We start from the raw sequence: 8,442 nt of genomic DNA, 5'->3' as shown, positions 1-8,442 counted from the left end.
CAGATAGTCTATATATTTTGTAGAGGACAGAATCTCTGTCACAACCAATCAACTCTTCCTTCCATACGAAATGATGGAGCACAGCAGTGTTCTAATAAAACTACTGACAGGAACAGGGAGTGGGGCAGATGTGACCCTCAGGCCACAGTTTTTCAATCTCTACACTGTTCCACCATTAGGGTGGTTTTGGGGTTCTGGCTAAGGAAAGCCATTCTGGGCCACAACCTTAGCCAACAGGCTCTATCTGGCTTAAACCCTGGGTTGCCCTGACCCCCTTTCTTTTGGGCTCTGGCTTCAGCATTTTGGTCAAGAAGGAAGTTCAGTTCCCTTTCTTCCATTCCTGCCTCAGGAAAAAAAAAAAAAAATCCAAGTGAAGGCCAGGGACTGCTGAGCCTGGATGACTGAGGCTCATTGTGCCTCTGAGTGTTCCTCTTTTCCAATCTTAAAATAACCCCCAGTGTTTCCTGCAGGCTCCCTCCCTCCCCAACAGCTCTTTCCATGTGGCCTTTGGCTTAAAGCCCCCTCCCTGGCAGGCTTCTAGCCTAGAGGTCAGCCCTGTCTTTAAAACCTGTGGGACTATGTTGCTGCAGGCCATCCTGCTTCAGGACGCCCCCAGCGAGGCCTCCACAATCAGTCATCCTGTGCATCTTGAGCAAGAGGAGCCAAAACTGAAGTCCTAACTCCAGGGCTTGGCAGGAAACCATTCAATTGTTAGGCTTTTGTCCCCTGTGGAGAAATCCCCCAGGCTGTCATTCAGCGCTGCTCAGCAGTTTTCAATTTTCGAAATATCCTCCAACTATTTTCAGCAGTTTTCCTCCCAGGACACCAGCCCCACCCACCAGCTGGTCCACTTTATAATTAAAGCAATTAGAATCTCATTCTCGGTCTTTAACCACTTGATCAAGTTCAGAGAGTCCACTTAGGGTCAGAATCAGAATTTGTCCAGCACTGCCAAGCTTCACCCCAACCGCCCCCTATGCCCCCTGCCCACCCCCAGCCCATTATACTAAGGGCCCTGTGCATGCTGGGCAAGTCTTGACCACTAATAGACACCTCCACCCTGGAGCCATTTCATGACCCTTGGAATCACTTCCAGACTTTGGACCAGTTTTAAGGTCAATCTTTTATCCCATCCTGAGCAGCTGCTTAGGAGTCCTAAAATCAGAAGCACTACAGAGACAATTTTGCTTAGGGGCTGAGGAATGAACCCATTGATCCCCCAGTGCCCCTGGGTTCAATCCCCAGTACTGAAAAAATAAAAACGTGTTTGTGGGCTGGGAATGTAGCTCAGTGGTGGAGTGCTTGCCCAGCTTATGTGAGATGCTGGGTTCCATCCCAAGTACTACAAACAAATTTAAAGAATACCTTTTGCCAGGTACGATGGTGCACACCTATAATCCCAGCAACTATAGAGGCTGAGGCAGGAAGATCGAAAGTTCAAGGTCAGCCTCAGCAATTCAGTGAGACCCTGTTTCAAAATAAAAAATAAAAAGGGCTGGGCATGTAGCTCAGTGGTAGAGCGCTGGCCAGCATCTGGGAGGCTCTGGGTGGAATTCCCAGCACCACCAAAACTACCACCACCACCACAACCAGAACACATCTTGATCTCAAAGATGCTAGACTGCAGAGACCTGTGCATCTTAGAATTGGTGACATTAGTGACTTGGCTGCGGGAGGACAGGTTGTATTGGCTCTGCAAATACACTGAGTGGTTGCTGGAGAACTTCACCCTCCCTGGGCATGACACCTACTGTCATGAGAGCCTGTAAAACATCCTTCAACCACCTCTGAAAGGTGCTTTCTTCCTCTTGAGGTGGCAGATTTGCTGACGGAGGGATGGAGTGGGCTGCTGAGCATCCCTGGGCTTGGAGACCTGTAAGGGCCCCTGCAGCCCAAGTCCCATGGTCCTTGCACTGGATGCAAGGAGAGGCACAGCGGGGACCTTTCCCCTCCTGCCTTCTCACCACGTTCTGCCCCTGGGCCAGATGCACTCTGGCTGACCTGCTTTGGCTAAGCTGACTGCACTCCAAGGTTGGCCCTACCCTGAGGACCTGGAGGTCTCAACTCAAAGCAGGATCAGGTGTGGGCTCAAAGGCCCTGGGTGACTTTTCCACTGGGGCCCCTGTTGGGCTGCCACGGAGCGCCTTCTACCCTGAGATGTGGTGGAGCGCACAGTTCTCCTCTCCTTCCCTCCGCATGCCTCCGGGACCCCTGGCAATGTCCCTATCTGCCTTTCCTCTCTCCACAGCTCAGTCCCCAGCCCCATCAGGCACAGAGGTGATGCTCCATGATCAGCAGGCCCCACGAGGAGTGCTTGTTATCAGCACTGTGCTGCGGAGGAGCTGGTGCCTGTCCTGGGGGCCTCAGGACGTGCTGGCCCAGTTGAACGGGGATGGGGCCTTCCTGTTTGGCCATTCACGTTGGCCTCGGGCCTGGGCATTTGCCTGATGGCTGTGACTGACTAATTCTCAAAACTAAATTGCACTCCCAGCACCTCTCCAGTCACGTGGGGTGAGGCACGTCCCTTCCTGTTACCACACAGCTTCCCCCAAAGCAGGTCCTCCTTTGAGGGGTGTGGTGTGTGTGGCGTGTGTTTATGTGTTGTGATTATTTGTGTGTTGTGCGTAAGTATGGTGTGTATGGCATGTGTGTGGTGTGTGTATGTGTGTTGTGGCATGTGCAAAGTGTGTGGGTGGGGAATGTGTGTTTATGTACATGTGGTTTGGTGTGTGTGTGGCATGTGTGTTGTGGCTTATATATGTGTAGTGTCATGTATGTGGTGTGTGTGGCTTCTGTATGTGTGGTGTGTATAGTGTGTGTGTATGTGGTGTGATGTGTGTGTGGTGTGTATATGAGGTATGGTGTCAGTGGTGTATGTGAAGTATGGTGGGTGTGTGGTGTGGCACGTACGTGCCATGTGTTTATGTGTGGTATAGTATGTATATGGTGTGTGCTGCAGTATGTGTATTCTGTGTGTCTTTGTGGAGTGGTGTGTGTGGCATGTGAAGTGTGGGCTGTGTGTGAGGTGTGTACATGTGGTGTGGTGTATGTTGTGCTATGTGTGTGTGGCGTGTGTGATGCATATTTGGTAGATGTGATGTGTCTGTGGTGTGGTGTGTATGTTGGATGGGGTGGGGTGTGGTGGGTATGTTGGGTTATGGTGGGGTATGTGGTGTGGGGTGTGTGTATGTTGGAGTGTGTGTGTTGATGTGGTGGGGTGTGTGTATGTGGTATGGGGTATGTGTGTATGGTGTGGTATGTGGGGTGTGTGCATGTTGGGGTGTGTTGATGTAGTGAGGTGTGTTTGTGTGGTGGTGGTGTGTGTGGGTGTGTGGTGTGTATGTGTGGTGTGTGTGTGTGGTGTGTAGTGTGAGTGTGTGGTGTGTGCATGTTGGGGTGTGAGTCTCCAGGACCAGAACACTGCAGCATTCAGGGAGGTGTCACATTTCCACCAGGAGTGAACAGCCCTGTCCCTGTGAGCTGGGATGTGAGGAATTCCCAGGGCATCTGGGAAGCCCGCTCTTCTTTGCCTTGAAAGAGGTGCCTAACCCGCCAGCAAGCCTGCAGAACGCTCTACAGCCTCTCCTCCAGCCACTGTGTGAGACTCATAGAAGAAGAGTGGGGAGATTTGGGGGACCAATCGGCAGACCCTGAGATCAAGGATGACATTTCATGGAAAGGCACAGAATATGTCTGTGACTAGCACTCTGTGGGGTGAGGACCTGAGTCTGGACAGAGGGCAGGACAGGCATCCTGGTTTGGCCTGCCAAGAAGAGCCTGTGGTCACACAGCTATTTTGGACTCACGGTTAGCAGCGTTCACAGATTTAGAAGGCAAACAGCTGTCATTCAGGAGGTGTCTATAAAATAGGGTGTTAGCAGACCCTGGAGATATTTTGGAGAAAACAGAAAAGAACAGAGACAAGACTTTGAAAACAAAGCCATCCATGTGGCAGAGGCAGCTACCTGCCCACTAAGGACTGGGGTTCCCCTTGATAGGTGCACAGCTGTTGCTGGGAAGTGGCTGCCCAGCTCCGTGCAATCAGCTGACCCCCAACCCCCAAGGCTGAATTCTGGCCAAGAGGAAGTGGGCAGAGTGCTAGATGCACTTCCAGATCTGGCCCACACATCCTCCTTTCCACTCCACACCCCTCTCTCCCCTTTTCTGCAAGCGGCTTTTGCTGTCTAGGCAATGGAAGCCCTAAATTGAAGACAGAGGAGCCTCCACGATCCCAGGTCCCCAGCCACACCAGAACTGAACAAAACAGAACCTTCTCCTTAGTTCTCTTCTCTAGAGGATTAGACTTACCAGAATGAGAATTGAAGTCGGCTGTGTTAGATCACTGAGATGTGGGAGTGTACCTGTTATAGCCCATTGGATAGCAGTTAGCAGATAATGACAACATTTTTATTGCTGAAGATGATCGGTAGGCAAACAAGATATGGGCACATCACCGGATATTAGTGCACAAGCAAGGTGTCACGGGTAATAGTGAAGTAACAGAAGACTAAGGTCTGCTCCTTCCCTCACACCCAAGATGTTTGACTTAGATGATGACTAAATTAGTTAATTAAACATTGACAGAAATTTCCCAGAAACTAAGGTGTGAATGGACAGCTGCATTAGTTGATAATTAATGATGGTGATACTTGGTGACACTTTGTTGACACGCCCTCTTCTGAGCGCTCAGCCGTTGTCCCTGAGGTGGCTCTGCTTTTATATACTCCTTCCCACCCACAGCGAGTGTCCCACTGACAAAGCCCCTCTGGCCCTGTTTCTAGTGGAGAGGACTTATCCGTACCCTGATGAACCATCACTCTTTGGGTGACCTGCTTCCTGTTGACCCCACAGAACCTGAGGAAGGGGAATCCCTCCCCTAGAATCCAGTTTTCCTCTTGTAACAAGGACTTAGACTCTTCACTATGGCCTGCAGATGTCCCATGGGTGGCTGAGGCAGGATTCAGGACTTGGCATCTCTGCCTCCAGGTTGCGTCCATCTCCTTTGCTCCAAGTCACCTTGGATTCTGGGAATAACAGGCCTGATCATAAAGGTCTTGTGATGAGTGGAAGCTACCCCCTAGGCAATGGCAACTTTCCCATTGGTGACAACACTCCTCCTGACCAATCCTGAGAGAATGGTGGACAGCCCACACCTGATCAGGATCACCTGCTTCGGCAGCTGTGAGAAGCCCCCAGCTATGCAAACCCCCAACCCTTGCCCTCATTCCCTTTTCTATAAAAGCTAAATGTCACTGTCAGCCACTCAAAGACAGGGCTCAGGAGGTGGGTGCCCTTGTCTCCTGGTGGAGCTACATTTATGGAAGTTCCTTTCCTGCTTTTCACTGTCAGCTCTTCTGTTTCTGGGGGCGAGTGGCTGGACCTGATTTGTTGGATCCCCAGGGTCAGCCCTCTGGCCCAGGACCCTGGTGACACCTGGTTCTGAGGGCAGGCCATGACATTGCAGTAGCAACAGATGAGGGTGAGTACGCCTTTGGATGGGGCCTGAGGTGGACCAAATATTGTGAGTCCCAGATGAGGTCCTCCCATTATTATGGGAAGGATGATCTGGAAGAGTCTGGATGGGCTACTGTGAGGTTGTGGAGCTCTCATCAAGATGGCAGGCCCAGCACTGCTCTCCTGACTTCTCTCTTCCATGAGCTTTTCCTGGTGGTATGTGAAGTTAAGCAAAGTTGCTTTCCTGACTTCTAGATCCCAGCGACGGTGCCCATGCCAGAACTGTTGAAGTGGTCAGTCCTAGGTTCAGAGGGAGCCCAGCCCTCTCCCCAGGCACATGCCCCAAGCGGGTGCCTCAGAGCCCTGGGATGTGCTCAACCCCGTGTGCACCTGTAGTGACCAACTTTCCCAGACACTGATCGGGAAGTGTGGTTTGGGCAAGTTCTAGAGAACTTAGGAGACACTTGGAGAGAAAGTTAGAAATTAGAACTGTCTTAGAAAATCCAGGTACAAGGACTGGCTTACATAAAGTTGTCTTTGGGAAGCTGGTAGAAGGTGGAGTGGGTTGGAATTGGGCTCTGCCATCTTCTCGTGTGTGGTATCCAGCAAGGCCTTGTATATGGTTATGGGGTAAAACCCCTGTCAGTGCCTTGGAAGGCTTGTTCCTGGAGGTCAACTGGAGTCCAAGTTCAGGCAGAAAACAAAAGAAAGCGTACCTATATGGTTGCTCCACTGTGGGACCCTGGAGCAGATGGGATAAACGGAATAGAACTTTCTAAAATGGCTTCAGTAACTGCCTGTCCTGTTTACAATAACATCCTTACTCCAGTGTCATTTAAAAAAGTGTGGGATCATTACTAGCTCGGCTGCTTCTGGCCACTTGCAGTATTCCCATGCCCAGAGTCACCTGGGCCTCTGTGGAAAGCCTACTGTGAGAGCTAGGGGCAAAATACGGTATTTGTGTGCAGCCTATCCCAGGTCCAAACAGAATGACTTTCACTGTCAGATTGAGGGATGCAGTGTACCCGTGACTCCCCCATCATTTATGGTGCCGTGGTATCAGTATTATCCCCATTAGTAGGGCAGTCCCTCCAGCCAGCAGCACAACTGATCTAGGAGAGACAGAAAGACTGGGGCAGAAAACCAGAGCTGAGACCGTAAGGGCCTCTTTGAGTCTCCCATAGATGGACCTGGGTGGACTTAATAGCAACAGGAGTGTTGAAAGGAAAACAGAGAAACAACTGAATGACACCTGGTGCAGGTATGGAAGCAATTGCCAAAGGACAGGAGGTTTCAGCCATTACCTCTCCATAAGGAAAGGGAGAGATAAAGGTAGAACAGATCCCTCCTCCAAAAGGAGACAATGACAAGCTTCTTGCATTAGGAGCTGTAATGAAAGCAGAGTTGTCAGCTCTCCCTGAGGCGTCTTTGGGTCCTTTGGGTGTGGGAAGACTAGGGGTGAGGTCAAGGTTCAGGGGTCTGAGCCATGTCTCTAGACCAGGAGCCATATATAGAATTGGCAATACATGGAGTGACGGCATTGGTGGACCCAGGAAGTGAGTGTACGTTGACATGTGGCAATCCTGGCCAATCTCAGGCAGGTGAACTGCTGTTGATAGATGTGGAGGAAAAACAGTGAGAGTTCTAGTTGAGATGTTCACACTACAGCTTGGACGCTGCCTCCCACCCCCTACCTGGTGTTCATAGCTCCCATTTCTGAGTACATTACAGCTGTGGAGTATATTACATTATGGAGTCACTGTCTACAAACTACAGTAAGGGAGTCCATTTGTGTTTCCAGGAGCATGTGCCAGTTAGTTATAAGGCCAATAGTAAGGGGCATGATAAACACCCCCTGGCTGTTTTGCCTGAGTCCAGGTGGACAGCTGCCACCAAACAATATCAGCTCCCTGGTGGCCACCAAGAGATAATGGAGGCCACACATGAATTGGCTAAAGTAAACATAATTCGCCCAACACACAGTCTTCTTAACTTTCCTATGTGGCCTGTTAGTAAACTGGATGGAATTGGGCATGTGACAATAGATTACAAGGAATTAAATGAGGTGATCCCTCCACTCTATGCAGCTATTCCCAAACAGCCACCATGCTAGAAGACCTTGGCAGTCTGCTGGGAACACATCCCTGGGCTGGACCTTGCTAGTGCCCTCTTTAGCCCAGAGGCAGCCCCTGAGAGTCAAGACCCATTTGCCTTCATGTGGGAAGGTGACAATGGGCATTGATGGTGTTACCTCAAGGATATCCCCACAGCCCCACCGTGTGTCACAGTGTGATAGTGCAACATGTGGAAATACCCTCCCACCTCTGCTGGGAAAAATGTTTCATGATATTGATGACCTACTTCTCACTTTGGAATCTTTTTCAGCATTCACTGAGGCTGTGCCCACACCTTTAACTCATTTGCCGCAGAGAGGATGGGCCGTGAACCCCGAAGTGCTGGGCTCTGGCTGACCAGAGAAATCCTTGGGTGTTGTCTGATCGGGTAAGACAAAGGCCATGAGAATGTTCAGGTGTCCCCACTTCCCAACATAGTAATGCAACTACAAGAGTTTGTGGGACTCCTGGGTTACTGTGGGCATTTCCTCCCTCATCTGGCTATTAGGACCCCTGTATAATCCACGTAGGACACAGTAGGGGCTGAACTGACCACCATACTGAGATATTTAATCAGGCCAAATAAACAGGCACAAGCCCTTGGAACACCAGCACATTGAAGTCTGCTGAGTATACCCTCCATGTCACTCCAGATGGCTTTGGATAAGGCTTATGGCAGTGGATGAAGGGACATAAGACCCTCCCATTGGATTTTGGTCAGTTATAAAAGGAGACAGAGGAATGTTATAGCTTGTTGGAAAAACAACTGTGTGCCACTTAAGCTGCTCTTCCAGCCACGGAGCCACCACCAGGGACATTCCAGTCAAGGTCATGACCACCCATCCAGCAGTGGATGGCTATAGCAATGCCTAAG

Source organism: Marmota flaviventris, chromosome 1 (genome assembly GCF_047511675.1).
Source record: "Marmota flaviventris isolate mMarFla1 chromosome 1, mMarFla1.hap1, whole genome shotgun sequence".
Taxonomy (NCBI): domain Eukaryota; kingdom Metazoa; phylum Chordata; class Mammalia; order Rodentia; family Sciuridae; genus Marmota; species Marmota flaviventris.
Note: the sequence above shows the minus strand (reverse complement) of the source record.